Here is a 17,194-nt window from a genome sequence, read left to right as displayed (position 1 = left end):
CGGAACATCCAGCTGCATCCTCTGCCCAGCCCGGGCAAGGGTTTGGGGGACCTGGCGCTGCACGGACACTCTGGGAGGCAGGAGCAGTTTGGGGATAGGTTATCTGGCTAGAAGGGAGGGTGTAAGGAGAGGACTTGGGTAGGTGTTGGACCTCCCTGGTCTGGTACCCTATAGACCTGACTGATCCTGGATGAAGGATTTTTTTGGACCAGGGGAGGTCATTTCAGGGCTCCTGGTTCCCCCCTCCCCACTAGGCTTCTTTGCACCTCCCTCCCCTGCAACCCAACTGAACTGCCCACCCCCGCTGGTTTCCCTGCACCTCCCCCAAAACCGTTCCCCACAATCCAAGAGAGTTCAGCACCATTTCCCTGCAGCCCCTCAAAGCCCAGCTGAGCTGCCCTTCTGTTCCCTATGCCTCCCCCATCCACCTCTGCCCAGTTGAGCCCTGCACTGGTTCCCTGCATGCCTCCTCCACAGCACAGCTGAGCCTCGTTACCCTGCACCTCCCCCCAAGTCCCGTAGAACTGCTGAGCCCAGCTCTGATTTCCTGCCCCTCTTTTCCTCCCCTTGAGTCTAGCCCTGGGTTCCTGGCACCTCCCTCCTCCTGCAGCTAAATTGAGCTCTGAGCTCCCTGCAGCCCCGCACTTCCCCACTACCACAGCCCAGCACCCCACACCTCTTCACTTTTGCAACGCAACTGACCTCCGTTTCCCTGCACCTTCCCCCAAACCTCTCAGACATTCTGAGCCCAGCGCTGGTTCCCTGCCCCTCCCTCCCTCACCTTGAGTCCAGCGCCAGGTTCCAGGCACCTCCCTTCTCCTGCAGCCCCGGTGAGCCCAGCACCCTGCACTTCCCCCCCTCCCAGCCCAGCCTGGCGCCCCCCGTAGCATGGCACTCGGGGGCAGCTGACCTCCCCACTCGCTATGCCTCTGCCGGGAGCCTAGAACATCCAGCTGTATCCTCCGCTCAGACCGTCCCCGGGCTTGGAAGACCCAGCGTTGCACGGGCACTCCGGGAGCCTGGAACACCCCAGCAGCCACACTGAGTCCCCATATCTTTTCCCACGGACAGGTACCGGGCCGCAGCCCATAGTTTGGGAAACGCTGCTATAGGCTCAGAACCTTTTTAGTGCCAATGCAAAAAGGTGTGGAAGAAGGAACCAGATGGAATTTGAGATCCCAGGTAGAGTTTGCAGAGTTAGCATTTAGGAAAAAAAAAAGTCATTAGTTTCCATGCCAAATGTATATAATAAGTAGGGACTCCTAAACATAGATTTCCACAACACTGTTTTAGATATAGCCTACGTAGAACTGCACCTTTAAAATTAATATTTGCAATGTTTAGAAACACCTACAGTTACTCTGCTTACAAGGCAAATATCTGTGTACAGAAAATGCATCTTTTTCTTTTTACACATAAAAGAGCAATGGTATGATAGTTTCCCAGATGTGAAAGGGGTTTTTATTCTCAGGATAGCCTTTTTAATTTTTATTCTCTGATAGGTTATTAAGTTTCCACTTCAAAAAAAAAATCTAATTATATAAAAGGAATTAATTTTGTGGCATATGAATGGTCTCTACAATTTTAAATTAGTATCTAAGACAGTTGTGGCACATTTTAGTCTCATAAGAAAGTTTTGGTCATTGTACACATGTTTTTTCACTTAATATGATACCAGAAACCTATTTAGTCAGTTATTGTTTTGGTCCCTATCTATGTCATTTGTAGATCTTCTACCTTTTTCAAAACTTCATAGTTTCCCATTAATTTAAGGTTCTCCTGGCTGTTTTTGAATAGCATTTAAAAACAATTTTTGGTGTAAAACGAAAATTCATATTTTATAAATGGACTACTTTCTGAACTACAGAATTATGTAGGAAGTCACTGACAGTTTCTTGAGGTTCCATAACTATCACAAATGAAGTGACTTTGAAAGAATTTTGTAATAAGCCTAATTGACGGATGCCTATTAGTTGGGGTGCAGACATTTCTTGCCGTATAGAGTTGAAAATGTCTTTAGCTACACTGTATTACTGGCACACAGTTGTTCTGAAGCTGGCATATATAGCTCCCGCAGGATCATCCAAGTATAGGAAGATGAGTGGTTTTTGTCCACATCCTTGATTGACTTGCCTGGGACCTGGTTGGGGCTTCCATGTGCTTATCCCACATGTCTCTGCTACTATAATTTACTTTTAGGACCATTGGCAGCTAGCATAAACTAGAGCAGGCTGCAGACTGCCCTAACCTTTTCTACGGTGTCAGATCTTTGGTTTGGGGAGTACAACGTGACTGTAAAGTACCTTTTTAGCACACCTGAGTTGCCCTGTGTGCTCAGAAGCTGAGGATCAGTGGGCAGTTATTTTTCTAATGCAGTGTTTCTCAAAGTGGTCTGCAGATCCACTCTGAGAAACCTGCTAACTGGTGCTCCAGTTTGTTTATTTATTGGCTTCCGAGCCGTCGCCTCCCATAGCTCCCCTTGACTACAAACAGCGAACTGGAGCCAATGGGAGTTGTGAGGCTCCATGGTTCAGGTGCTGGTAAATAAACCAGAGCACTCAGTTAGCAGGTTTCTCAGAATGGATCTGTGAACCACTTCGAGAGAGACTGTTTTAATAATTGAGAAAATAGACAAGTGGCATGTAACAGACATAAAAATGTACATGAAGTGCACAAAGGCAAACTTGATTTGCAAACAGTTATATTTTAAATGGCCACAGGATTGGTTAATAAGAATTTAAGGAAGAACAATTATTTGTTTATTTGAAAGGCTATCGCATAATGAATTTCTCATGGTGATTTAGGTTTGTTGTGCAGTTGTAAGGTTCATAGAATGAGTCATCTTAAGTTGGTACTGACATGCTGCTTGATAATTTTTTTCCCCCTGCTTGCCTTACTGTTTGGAATAGAACATGTGCAATTTTGTTCAGTTTGGAAAGGTGTAGGCCTTTCTGTTCTACATTTCTTAGATGTCAAGTCTTTTTGGCTCTTTGTGAATTCTAAAATTGCAAAATGTCATTCTTTATACTATATCTCTTCCTTACTGAACAGAAGAACTATATCGCACATATAACAATGATCCATTGTATTCTGGTACCACCAATATAAAACTGTTCTTGCATTCCTTTTGTTTTGAGGTGTTAAATTTTTTTTTCTCCTTCAGACATGAAAGAACAGCTTTTAGAAATTTATGGTTAGAAGGACGCATATATAGGCTTCTTAAATTTGTTGATCAGTCTTAATTGTTCAGCTATAGGAGGTGGTATAGGACAGTTAGCTATTTTTCCTAGCAAGTGACTGTCACCTATGACATCTAGTACACATTGATTATTTTTATCATTGGGTTAGAAATACTTTGTGAAATGCTTCAAGTAGTTTGCAGCCAAGAGATCATAAACATTTCGGAAGCTGTTGGCTTAATTGCTTTAAGTATATAAGAAAATAAATATAAAAATAAAATCCAAAATGCATGGACTAGTATCCTCTGTTTCTCTGTTGGTGTCTCAAACATCTACAGGAATCCTTTGCCATTTGCGGTAGATGTGTTCTTGGTACCACTGCAAATGGCGAAATCTGTGAATACTATGGGCCACGGATCCTGACACCCGCCAATAATAATCGAGAGGGTCTCTTATACTGTCCAACAGTTCCTACCTTGTATTCATCATCCTTTCAGTTACTGAGAAATTCCAGATGAGATGCCCTTAGGAAATTCTGGCTACTCAGTTTAAATAGTTGTTGTTGAAACCCATTCTCCTCACTTTTCTGTAAGGGTGTGAAAGACTTGGTATTTAATCTGTCTCTTATATAGTACTGCAGAGGACTCTTCTCATAGAAGATTGCATAAACTCATAAGGTTTTTAAACTTCGAACTGCTATGAAGCAAAGTAATTATGTACCTGGAGGCAGAATCTTCCAGTGTAAGTTTTTATGATACTTAGAGTTGACTGTTCAATAGTTCTACCTAACACAATGTATCCACACATTTTCTTTTGTCTAATGTAAAAAACTCGATATACTACTGCAAGTAGAAGTATGTATTTAAAACAAAATATCTACACAATAAACAAAATTGATGCAAACTAATTTTTTCTAGTGCTGTGCCAATACTAAAAATACTTAAATCAGAAAATATTGTAGTTTGCTCCTGCTGCCATGTTATTGCTCTACAGTTAGGGTTTTTGACTACGAATGTAAAATCCTGTTTGATTAGTTAACAGATAAAACATAACATTTAACTGATCAACTGATGAATAAATGGGAGGGGGAGGGATGCCAGAAGCAGCAGCAGGGGCGTGGGAGAGGTTGCTGGCTCCCAGCCCGCATGGGATCACAGGCTGGGAGTCAGCAGGCTTTCATGGTTTGGGAGCCAGGAGCCCTCCCGCCATGCTGCCACTTCCACCCTGTGTGAGCCTGCTGACTCCTAGCAATACCCCACCCCCATGCACAGCCCCTTGCACTTCCTCCCTGCATGAGGCTGCTGACTCTCAGCCTAATGGGGCTGGAGGAGAACTCTTTCTGCAGTGGGCTGGGCCTTTGTAAGTTAACCGGTATGGGTGAGCATCACATGTTAAAGTTATTGGCATATAATGTTGGTATTTTGATCTTCTGGAATAACTGAAACTATTTATATTGCTAAGTTTATTGATAAAATAAAAATCCAATTAGTTGCTCAAGTTGAGGGACTTTTATATTGTGCTAAGATTTTTTTTTTGAGACCAAAACAGCTTGTTTTAGTTAAAGGCAACACTTTTCTTGGTACTGTGTATATGTAGCTTAATGGAAGAGTCTTGTAAATCACTGATTCCTTTAAAGATGGTCTTGGTCAGTGCATCATGGAACTATGTGACTAGCTCATGGGTCCAGCTTTTTATAGCTTATATAGATAATGACTATAGATGGCCAGGTTTGTGGTTGCTCCCTGTGGCATTTCCAAGTAGCATCGTGGGGTCAGTGGGAGAATCCCTAACTGATCCTGGGCTCCACGCGGTACTGCTGCTTTGAAACGCTGCATGCAGCCTGGGTACACCCCAGCTGGCCCTGGGCTATGCGTGGCGTTTTCAAGTGGCAGTGCTGTGTGGAGTCCCCGGGGTCTTACTCCAGGCTTCAAGCGGCACTGCTGCTTTGAAGTACGCCTTCCTCTTCCCGGTCTCCTCCCCCCCCCTTCTCTGATAGAAAGGGGCAAGGGAGAGCAACTCGTCCATTAGCATGTTGACTAGTCCTTCACAGCCCTAGTATCTATTGGGTTTGAAAAGGTCAGAAGATGTGTGAAACCCTGACTTTCTGAATTCCAGTTTTAGATTGGATTTATAGCAAATTGACTTAAATCATGATTTAAATAACTAGTCAGGAAGACTCAATTTTAATCATGGTTTTTTACATAAAAGTGCATTTACAGGTACAACAGAAAATGAATGGTTGTTTGGTTACAGGCAGTCCCCGGGTTACATGGATCCGACTTGCATCGGATCCCTACTTACAAACGGGGTGATGCAACCCTGCACTAGCTGCTTCCCCCCAGCAGACTAGGGAGACGCGAAGCTAGCCCCTCCCGCTCCCAGCAGACCAGGGAGATGCGGAGCGGCTTTTCTCAGCAGACACCTCAGCTTGAAAATAAAGGACTGAGGGAAGTGAGGTGTGGGAGAATAAAACTGAGCTCTGGAGAAATGTTTGGCTAGAGTTTCCCCTACAATATGTACCAGTTCCGACTTACATACAAATTCAACTTAAGAACAAACCTACAGTCCCTATCTTGTACGTAACCCGGGGACTGCCTGTATTTAATTTACCAAAGGTAATTGAAGCAGATTGTTTTTTAAGTCATTGTGGGTATCTCCAATTCAACAGGTTAAGAATTAATATTTGGAGGACTTTCTTTCCATGATGTATTAGGAAGACACATCACCAGACAGATATTTAAATTGTTTTATTTATTAAAACAGCGCAATGCATTCTGGATTTTTTTTCAACAGCAAATAATATAATATTTTAACAAAACAAGCCTGTGAATTTAATTAAACATTCAAGTTCTTAAATATAGATTTATGTGTTTTAACTTAAATAGTTAAAAGAAATATTTAAAAAAAATTAAATTGGCTGTCAGCCAGGTCAACACAAGAAACTTAAAATATCGGCTTCTGCAGCTAACTCTGTTGTCTTGTTAGTTCATAATCTGGAAAAGGAAAAAAAGCTTTCCTGCTTTTTCAGGTCCTAAACAAGTTATCTGTTTGGAATGAATTAGTCCAAAGGAAGAAAATATTCTTTCTATATCTGCAGAAAAAAGCTACTGCTGTTAAAAGTGAGATTTTTCACTTCAGCAGTCTCTGAATTCAGGTGCTAACGTGACTTTCACCAGTTCACTGGTGTAACATTATTTAAAACATTATCAGCAAACTTTTCTTGAATGGTTCACTCTTAGCTCTGAAGTTTATTGTTGGCCTTATAGAGGGTTGATTACTAGATGACCTTGTCATAACCAATTCCTCCTCTTGAGCAGTTAAGGTTTGACCCTAGTATTGAGAATATTTGCAAGAAAGTGAGCTGGTGATAGTGCTTTTTCTATTTGTTTTTTTAATGCTTGTAACTTAACTCTGTCATTGCATATTTTTCTTTAAGATCTTACTCTGTTCCTTCCTGATTTAAACAGCATTATCAATAAAACAGCTATTTCCCTGCGTTTTGTTCAAGGCTACAGAAATAGGTTTCAGGGAACTCCACGTGTGTTCAATATTTCTCTTATGCCCAATATTGAGAACTTCGGCTGTGATCATGCTATTTACTTTCTCCACAACTTTGTTCACAAACTGCCATCAAATTAGGCCAGTTCTTGATATAGTGCTCAGAACAGTCCACTACTGAGTTCCATCACCTGTCTTGTGGGAGAGTTAGCTAGGTTCCTTCCACTTTTTTCAGAGCAGCTGCTAATGAGAAGTGTTTGTAACGGAAGGATTTTGCAATTTCAGCCACATTTGCCTTATGTCTGGATCACTTAAGTCTTTGGCTAGGAGGTGCATCAAATGAGCACTGCAACTATTTATGTTGGGACTCCCTTCATTTTTTCTGAAATTCCTTCTCATCTTGGATACATTTGCAGTATTGTCTGTGACCAAGCTGCATACTAGACATTTGAATTTTTTTCACAGTGTTTTAAAGTTTTTACTGCTACTTTATGTAAGAATTGTGCTGGGTGTGCATTTCCTGGTATGCCAGTTGTTTCCGTAGGGAAGACATTCCCTTCTTCTGTTATCACACAGGCACATATTCTGAGACTCTGTGGACATTGCTCTGCAACATTTGCTCTGTTGGGTGAACTGTAGCCTGGTTTTAATGACTGAACCATGTTTATGAAGTGTGGATTCTCAATCCTATGGAAAGGAGAGTTGGTTGCATAAACAAACTGGGCATTTTTTTCATCCATTACCTCTTTTTGTCATATGCTAGTTATTATCACAAACTTATCTGTGGTTGTTTCTGGATGATGGAGATTTTTTTTCTTTTTACTATAGGCTATGTGACATACATGATATGACTGAAATCCTATCATTGACAGATAACTCTGAACTATAGAAAAATGATGGTGATCTTGAAGGTGCATAGTCTTCAGAATCCTGTATGTTGAGGATGGATTGTCCTAAACAAAATGTCAATGTAGTTATTTAATATTAACATACTGCTCATTTAGGATTACTCATTGTAATCATTGACACTCGGTACTACTTGAAAAATGAAATTGTAGAAGGAAGATCTACCTATTTCAGCTATTTATCTATCACAATTGCACCATAGAGTAACAACTTTTTTTCAAATATGAGACTTCAAGAATAGTCCAGAAGGAAGACAGGCAATTAAGAAAGAAGTATGAAATAAAAAAATATCCTGTATGTTCAGACACATTCCTTTTATCATCTTCAATGCAGCTTCCTCCTGAGAAGGAACACACTTCTTATGTTGTTTCATTCGGGCAACTGGCCATTTGCATTTCTTTGTTGCATTATTTGTGTTTTGGAACTCATTTACAAAACTTTTCTTAAACATTATATGACTGTTGCCTCAAACTAAAGCTTTAGAAATTATAATCCCTATTCCATGATGAGATACATTATTGCTCAAAGATATCTTTATCTCCCCCCCAAAAAAGCATTTAAAAAAAAATGCAATTTCAAGTAAAAAAAAAAAAAATCTTTTTTTTTTTTTTTTTTTTTTTTTTTTAAAATCCACCCTGCTGAATTCTGTGCTCTTCAGATGTGATGCTTGACAATCTCTTGTCCTACCTTTGGAGACCTTTGAATCAGGGTGGTGTTTCAATTCTAAAGGGGAGTGTCAGGTGACAATTTATGCATCATTTCCTCAAAGTAATGGAAGATTATCCTTTTCTCCCTACAGTCTGACCAATTCATCATCTGTCAGATTTGTCATATCCAGAAACAATGTATAACTAGATTTCAGAGGCTCGAATCCAAAAAGTTCCAGGAATTATCTCGGAAATTAGATGCATACCCTTAGCACCTAAGGTATAATTTCAAGCATAAGTAAATATATGCACACTTGCTTTTACTTGCGCTAGTGCACTAAAAGTCATAGCAAGGGGGCAGCAGCAGTGTGGGCTAGCTGTCAAAGTACTTGACTTGGTTTTAGATGGGATTGAACTTAAAAGGCTTGCCCATGCAGCTGCTGCTGCTTACCCTGCGATTTTGACAGATACAGGCAGTCCCCGGGTTACGTACAAGATAGGGATTGTAGGTTTGTTCTTAAGTTGAATTTGTACGTAAGTCGGAACTGGTACATATTGTACCCCAGGTGTCCTCGATTCAGCCGCTGCTGAAACTGACCAGCGGCTGACTCCAGGAAGCCAGAGGCAGAGCTGCTTTGCCCGGGGCTTCCTGGAATCAGCCGCTGATCAGTTTCAGCAGCAGCTGACTTGGGAACACCTGGGACAGAGCAGCTGGGGTGCTGCCAGGTTGGTCCCCACAGCGCCGAGGTGCGGCGCTGCGGTGACCAACCCGGCAGCGCCCCAGCTGCTCTGTCCCAGGCGTCCAGATTCAACCGCTATTGAAACTGACCAGCGACTGAATCAAACATGTCTGGGGCAGAGCAGCTGGAGTGCTGCTGGGTTGGTCTGGTAGCGCCGACCCTTGGCGTGGCGGGACCAACCCGGCAGCACCCCAGCTGCTCTACCCCAGGCGTCCCCAAGTCAGCCACTGCTGAAACTGACCAGCGGCTGATTCCAGGAAGCCCGGGGCAGAGCACCTCTGCCTCGGGCTTCCTGTAGTCAGCTGCTGGTCAGTTTCAGCAGCGGCTGACTTGGGGATGCCTGGGGCAGAGCAGCTGGGGTGCTTCTGAGTTGGTCCAGTAGCGCCGCACCTCGGCGCTGTGGGACCAACCTGGCAGCCTCCCAGCTGCTTCTACCCCAGGCGTCGGAGAGAAAAGCCTGGTCTGCTGGGGGAGGGGGGACGCACTAGCTGCGCCCTCCCCCCCCCCCCCCCAGCAGACCAGGGAGACGCGGAGCGGCTTTTCTCGCTGCGGAGGATGCGGGCGGCAGGACCGCGGCGCGTCTCGGTGGTCCCACTGCCTGCATCCTCCGTGGAGCGAAAAGCCGTTCCGCGTCTCCCTGGTCTGCTGGGGGGAAGCGCCTCCCGCGCTGCTAGAGGCGGCCACAGTGGGGCAGGCACCCCACACTAGCTGCGCCCCCCCCCCCGCCCCCTGTTTGTAACTAGGGGTCCTACTTAAGTCGGATTGACGTAACCCGGGGTCTGCCTGTATGTGGTAGCATGGTAAATCAGTCAAAGCTAGCATCTGTGGTTTATCTGAATTGGAAATGATACCTTTAGCTGCAGAGTAGATGTGCCATTAGTTGTACAGTAAAACTTCAATAGTCTGGCATCCAATAGTCCGGCACTCCTGATAATCCGGCATCAAAATGGCAAGAGCCTAGTGAGTGAGCTTCGGCAAAAAATGAGTCACGAGGTAACAGCGGCAGCAGCTGAACTGAGCAAAAAGGGTAAAAAAGGCTTAAAAAATCTAAAACATTACAGTATACTATATACAGTATGTACAATAATAAGGGTTAAGAACACTTTATATACAGTATATAATGTATACAGTGTGTGTGTGTGTGTGTGTGTGTGTGTGTGTATATATATATATATATATATATATAACCATCTTATAGTACCTCCTGATAGTCCGGCATATCTGATAATCTGGTACCACCTAGGTCCCATAGGTTCCGGATTATCAGAAGTCTACTGCATCTAGAATAGGATTGGGTGCTCAACTGTTAGATTTTGGAATTTCTCTGTACCTGGAATTAGCCCCATTTTCAGCCACTCATGGAAACCATTAAACTACAAGAGCCACAATTTGCAGTGGTGAAGCTTACATCTGCTTGAAACTCAGAATAACTTCACAAGTGCAAACGTAAGATTCCCTTATGTGTACTAGGGGTTTGCATTGTTGCAGTTACATGCATACCTGAAGTAGAAAATTCTGCCCATAAATTCTGCCTTACTGACTTCAGAAATAAGACGTTTGTTTTTCTTCACCTGGTTCTTGGTCCGGGCACTATTAATCATCTCAAGATGTTGTGAATACTGTGTTCATTCCCCTTTGTGAAAACTGTGTTCAAGGATACTGTGTTCATTCCCCTTTCTTTTGACAGTATAACCAAAGCTTTTTCTCTTGATAGGCTAAATACGTCATGGTTCACGTGGCAGCAGTCAGCATGTTCTACAAGTATCCTTGCTCAGAAGGTCTAATCACAGTAGCTTAGATAACCTTCTCTAAAGTTTATTATCTAGTATTTAGGAAGAATTGCATTGTGATGCATAAATCAAGAAATCCTTTTGCTGAAGACTAACAAGTGTAATCACTATTATGTTCTTTTATAAAATGGTGGTCTTTTCAGCTCTAGGCCATGTACAAATAGGTTGGTGCTCAGAAATAAAGTGAGTTTAGGATGCAGTAGTATTGTACAGTGGTTTTTGCTTTTCTAGGAGGTTTAGTGAACCTTTCCTGGTCAAGAAATTGAAAATGCCAAATTCCCAGTGCACGTTCTGTCACAACGTGGCTAAGATGCAAAGTATCAAAATCAAGAGACTTGCACAACATAACTTAAATGACAGCTGTACAGTGGATTGCTCAGAAATGAAAGAGGAAGTAGTCCAAAATGGCTCAATGAATGTCTAGCCTGATTTTGTGTGTGTGTGTGTGCGCGCGCGCTTTTCAAGCCACAATAACTCCATGTGTGGGAATGCTGAATAGGATATTTTGGAGACGCTGAACTAAAGGACAATAAGGCAGTGACTTACTTGTCCCCAGAAGTTAAAATTGTGGCAAATGAAAAAACATCTAATGTGCTGCCAGGACAATTGCAGCTTTTGGATTTTTTGTCCAAAGACTAAAAGGCTTCAAAGTTCTCTTTGGATTCCTGTGAGTTACAGATAACATTTTATAAATCAAGCTTCTACAGGAGATATATTCATGCATGTCTGATTCCTGCCTCGTGACAAAGTCAGTGTATAACTATTGTAAGTGCTTTTGAAATTGTAGCCACCAGAAGGGCAGATTTTGTTTGGGAATATATTTCAGGAAAATATTTACTTGTATAAAGTGTATTGTTTATAATCCACTTAAATTTCCCTTTCTTCAATCCTGAGTTCACTCAGAGTAGGCTTAATTAATTTTTGACCTTATGTATACGATTTTAGACAGAATTATCACTTACACTGTCTGAACATATTGTCTGTTGGCCATAAATGTAAGACAGAATTGGCCTAAGATCGATCCAGTTTACTACATTCTGATGCACTTAAAAGTTCTTACACTCCATGGTGGTTGTCACCTACTCTGTTCTCTGTCCTTTCAGGGCTTGGTCTGCTGTTTATCCAATTCACCCCTTGTTTACTTAGTTTTTTTCTATATATTTCCTCATTACATATTTTTTAACCTTTCAATTGAGTTTAAGTGCATTAAGCATTTGTTTAGGTAATATGCACACACAAGCTTCAATTTACACAACTTTTGCTGTTCAGTTTCTGTGTTGTAGTGTATCAGTGTCATTGTCCTCTGGATTTTCCCATGGAAAGAGGTCGTCTTGTTATTACAAGTTAGGATGTTAAATTTAGATGAATCAACTAATTGAATAGTTGATGGAAGTTGCATTGACTCTCGGTGCATTTCTAAGGTGGAAGCACCACCAGTTCTCTGCTGCGCCCCAGAGGCTCATAGCTTTTAAGCCAGCTCCCTTCAGTACCAGCTCCTGCTCTCCCCCCCCCCCACTTCCTCTCTCTGATAGAGGCAGCAGTAGAGGGTAAGCAACTAGTCTAGTCTAGTCACTAGTCAACTATCAGATAAGCATAATGTTTATTAGAAGTTTGTGTATTTTTTACTGCATCAGTGGAGAAGAATTGACAAAATCATATTCATGTTAATAAGACTTTGACTTTAGTGTTACCTTACCTAAATTATTTCACGATTCATAATTATTGTGACTGGGCGAGGCATCCCCGCACTGAACCTGCAGGGCCCAGCCAGGGTTACCTGGCTGCAGAGGCCCCTCCCCCACAGCCCTAACAAGTATGCCCGGGTTGTAGTTGTGCTATAAAAGCCTGGGGAAGGGCTCAGTCTAGGGAGACAGCCGGAGGAGAAGGACTGATGCAGGGAGCTCCCACTCAGCTGTTGCCGGGGACTCCAGAAGAAGGGACGTGGAGGCGAGTTGGTGTAACCCAGGGACTGCCTGCCGAGGGGACGCCGGCATGGAGCTGGGCAAGTACAGGGAAAGGAACCCCAGGGAAGCAGGTAGGAAGTGGCCCAGAGCAGAAGCCGCCTCTCCTGCCCAGAGAACCTCGGTGTGTTTCGGCCGGATTGCCCCGCCGAGGGAGTGACCCGTTACCCGGTCGCTCGCAGGGCCCTGGGCTGGGACCCGGTGGAGTAGGTTGGGCCCGGGTCCCCCTATCTGGGGTGTGTCCCCCTACAACCCTGAAGTACATTGTGGACTCAGGCCGGAGGACCATGGCCTTGCTTAAAGGGCCAGCTATAAAACTGCATTGTGGACTTGGGCCAGGGGGCCTTGGACTTAAGAGGGCAGGCGGGAGGGGCCTGCCACAATTATAAATATATTAAAATTAAATAAAACTCTTAATCTTGCCATTTGGCTATTTCATGTTTGTATTTTAATATTATAAATCACATATAGTGTACATGTTTCATTGCACTCTACCCAAGAATCTACTTGGCGGAGGGTGGGGAAGACGATTTAGTATCTCAAGTTTTGTTTTCTGTAAAGGTATTTTTCAGGGTCATTCTAAGTCGAAGACAAAAGTCACCCTAAGTCCAAAACCCTCCATTTGTTACCTTCTGTACTTCTTGAGCCTCTGCACCCCATTTCATTGTGCGCATGTCTGTGTGTGAGAGAAAGAGAGAGGAAAAATTGATAGAGCTGGACTCCCTGAACCTAGGGACGGAAAGGGTAAATAATCTCAAGAGGAGCAGAGGTTCACTGACAAGCAAGAGTATGAAAGATTGTGAAGTGCAGAAATTAGTAGATGTGGAGACAAATAGTTATGCTGGGGAGAGCACAGAGGTGGTTGTGTGTTTTTTTTTTTTTTTTTGGGGGGGGGAATTTGGAGAGAAGTTGGAAGATTGACACTATCAGGCAGTCAGCAAGAGTTCCTGCAGCAGGGGGCAAAATCACCTTACTCTATGACAAGGGTGGCCAACTTTTATTCTAGGCCAGTGTTTCCCAATTGGCGCTCCGTGGAACCAGAGGTTCCGCGAAGAGCCGACATTCCCTCCCATCCTCTGAAAGAGACAGAGCTGGAGTTGCGGCATCCCGTGAAGACTTCAAAATGGCTGTCTTAAAAGGGCAATGCCTGCTCTGCTCTTAAAAGGGCAAACTATTGGGTTTTTTTCTCACCAAATGTGGTGGCCCGGGGCTTTTTTTAAACGATGGGTGTTATAGTGGCTGGGGGGGGGGGGGGGGGAGGGTTCAGAAATGAGAAAATTGTCTTCTGTTTGGTCTGTTTTAATTTTAAAAAATCTGGTTTGGGGCCAAGAACCATTTGTGCATCTGACTCATGATTATGGAACTTCTTGGGGTTGGCAAAACTGAGGTCTTCTCCTGCAGTAGCTCTCCAAGCTTTCAAGGGCTGTGTATTCCTTAACACAAAAAAGAGGAAAAGGAAAACTTTTCTATGTCCTGCATACCCCTCTTCTGCCTCCCATCTTGAACAAACCCATTGTACCCAGGCATCATGCAGTAGAGGAGGAAATACTTTAACTTGCTTGATCAATGCAGAGAGGAAAGGCAGGGAAGAGACAGGAGCATTTGGTGTGTGGATAGCAGCTTGGAAGGGGGATAGGTTGGGATAGGAGCCTGAGTGGGGAAATAGATGGGAGCAGGAAGTATCCGTGAAGAAGGGATAGGGCAATAGTGCTAGAAAATACTCCCTTCCAGAACTTATAATTGAATGCAGGATCTTGGAATCTTGATAGTGCTCTGTTTCAGTTTTGTTCTGCATAATGGCTAACCACTATCAGTCAGCTTCAGGGGGTAACCGAGTTAGTCTGTATAGAAAAAAAACTACAAATGATCTGGTAGCACTTGATATACTAACAAAACATGTAGCTTTCATGAGCTTTTATGACCAGAGTTTAGGATGTGCAGACCCAAAATAAATGGGGGGGGGGGGGGAGGAGGGGAAAGGAGGTGGGAGACAAGGAGCAGAGGGTATAGAAACATCAGGAAGTTTGAGGGAATAAGTAAGTATCTGAAGATTGAGTAGTTAAAATGAAGCAGATAAGAATCTAAGTCAATTGAAAGTATCTTTCCTGACATAGGAATCTACACCATTGACTGTTAGGTAGATAGTGTCCTAACCATCCTTCATCATGATTGAGTCCATTAGCATGAGAATTGAATTTGCGGATTGTCATGACTCCTTCCCCACTCTGGCATGATAAATGCAGAAGTGGGGGTCAGCAAGTGTACCCCAAAGCCTTATCTACCAGGCTTTGGTATAAAACTTCCCCCAAGATCTTAAAAACCTAGATCTTGGGAATAAAACTTCCGCTGCCACCACCCAAATGTTGCTAAAGAAACCAGGGGAAAGATCATTTGGGAAATCTTCCCCCTAAACAAAAATCAGGGCACACCATTAACCACTGCCAGGTTAAGAAAAGAAAAGAAAGAACTTTTATTATTACAACAATATTCTGGTTGCAAGTATAATGACTGGAGAGGAAGGTAACAAAATATACTCATGGAGAAACTCCATGGGCCTAGAACTTAGTTACAAAGAAAAGCCAAAACATCTTTTAAGCAGTGCCAGATCTCAGATCCCATACCCAATCCATAACACAATAAAACCTAACGAAACTACCTAAACTTTACCCTACTTACAGAAAAAGAATGATGTCTTGGAGAGAGAGAGAGACATGCTTGTCCCTCTCTAGCTGCAGAGAACTCACTCAGAGAGCCCAAAGGGAGAAAAAAAGAAAAAAGCCCAAATTCCTTTGTCCCAGTTTGAAAAGTCCCACCTACATTCTTATTGGTCACTCCACCGGGCTAGGTGTAGTTAACCCCTTAATACCCAGGCTGCTGGCTAACCCTCATAATCATGACACGGATGAACTCTAATTCCAGTGCTTCTCTGTGTATCTGGCTAATAGAATTGGTTTGTGACAAGACAGCCACTTGAAGATTTTTTTAAACAGTGATTAGGAAGATTAAAGTGTTTCTGTATGTTTCCTTCACGTATATTTGCTTTGTGTCCATTGATTCTTTCCCGTAGAGACTGTCCAGTTTGTCTAATATATATATATAGCAATGGGTCATTGCTGGCGTTTGATGGCATAGATCAAATTACTGGATGTGCAGTCAAAATTACCTTTTTGATTTGGTAGCTTATGTTGTTGGCTCCAGTGATGACTTTGTTAGTATAGATATGTGGGCAGAGTTGGCATTGTGTTTGTTTGCAGCGCTGGGTTCCTGTATGCTTATGATGTGGTTGTGTGGCATGATTACTGGAAAGAATTCATTTTGGGTTGGGGGATTGTAAGTGAGAATAGGCCTTTCTCCCAAGGCCTCTGAGGGTGAGGGATCATTTTCCAAGATGGGTTGTAGATTGTGTATAATGCGCTGGAGAGGTCTGAATTGTGGACTATAGGGAATAACAAGTGGACTTCTGTTGTTTTTCTCTTTTGGGTCTGTTTTAAAGTAGTTCATGTCTGGGTACTTTTTTGGCTCTGTCAATTTGTTTTTTCACTTCTCCAGGGGCGTATTTCAATTTTAGGAATGCTCTCTAAAGATCCTGTAGGTGATTGTCTCTGTCTGTGCAATCGGCGCAAATCTGGTTTTATTTTAGGGCTTGGCTGTATACAGTAGACTGAGAAATGTGTTTGGGATGGAAGCTGGAGGCATGAAGGTAAGTGTAGCGGTTGGTGGGATTCTGGTATAGGGTGGTGGAAATTTGTCCATTATTTAACTGTACTGTAGTGTCCAGGAAGTGGATTTCGCCTGTGGACTGGTCCACGCTGAGGTTGATGGTGGGGTGGAAGTTGTTGAAATCCTTGTGAAATTCAAGAGTCTGTTTTCTGTGGGTCCATATGATGACGATGTCCTCGATGTAGTGTAAGTAAAGTAGGGATTTTAGGGGGTGAGAGCTGAGGAAACATTGTTGAAGGTTAGCCATAAAGATGTTGGCATATTGTGGTGCCATGTGAGTGCCCATGGCCATGCCGCTGACTTGGAGAAAGAAATTGTCTCTGAATTGGAAGTAGTTGTGGGTGAGGACAAAGTTGCAGAGCTCTGTAATCAGGTGTGCAGTGTTGTTATTGGGGATGGTGTTCCTGATGGCCAGTAATCCATCATTTGTGGAATGTTGGTGTAAAGGGCTTCTGCATCCATGGTGGCCAGATTGGTATTTTCAGGAAGATTACTGATGTTTTGATGTTTCCTCAGGAAGTCAGTAGTGTCATGGAGGTAACTAGGAGTGCTGGTAGCATAGGGTCTAAAGCAGGAGTCAGTATAGCCAGATAATCCTGTGGTGAGTGTGCCAATGCTTGAGATGATGGGCTGTCCGTGATTACCAGGTTTGTGTATTTTGGGTAGCAGATAGAAAGTTTCTGGTCGAGGATAAAGGAGGGCTGTTAGCGTAAATTTTTTCCTGAGCAGCATCAAGGAGCTTCATGAGCAGGT

The 17,194-nt window shown here is 43.1% G+C and overlaps 1 protein-coding gene across 5 annotated transcripts in view; it reads left to right on the top strand.

Annotated features, from left to right (window-relative positions):
- ARHGAP5 (Rho GTPase activating protein 5) overlaps positions 1-17,194 on the top strand; it is an 80,508-nt gene that overhangs the window by 15,361 nt on the left and 47,953 nt on the right. The window lies entirely within an intron of this gene.

The sequence above is a fragment of the Pelodiscus sinensis genome, chromosome 5, assembly GCF_052426305.1.
Source record: "Pelodiscus sinensis isolate ZL-2025 chromosome 5, ASM5242630v1, whole genome shotgun sequence".
In the NCBI taxonomy this organism is placed as follows: Eukaryota; Metazoa; Chordata; order Testudines; family Trionychidae; genus Pelodiscus; species Pelodiscus sinensis.
The sequence above is the reverse complement of the archived record's forward strand: the minus strand, read 5'-3'. Positions and strand labels throughout refer to the sequence as shown.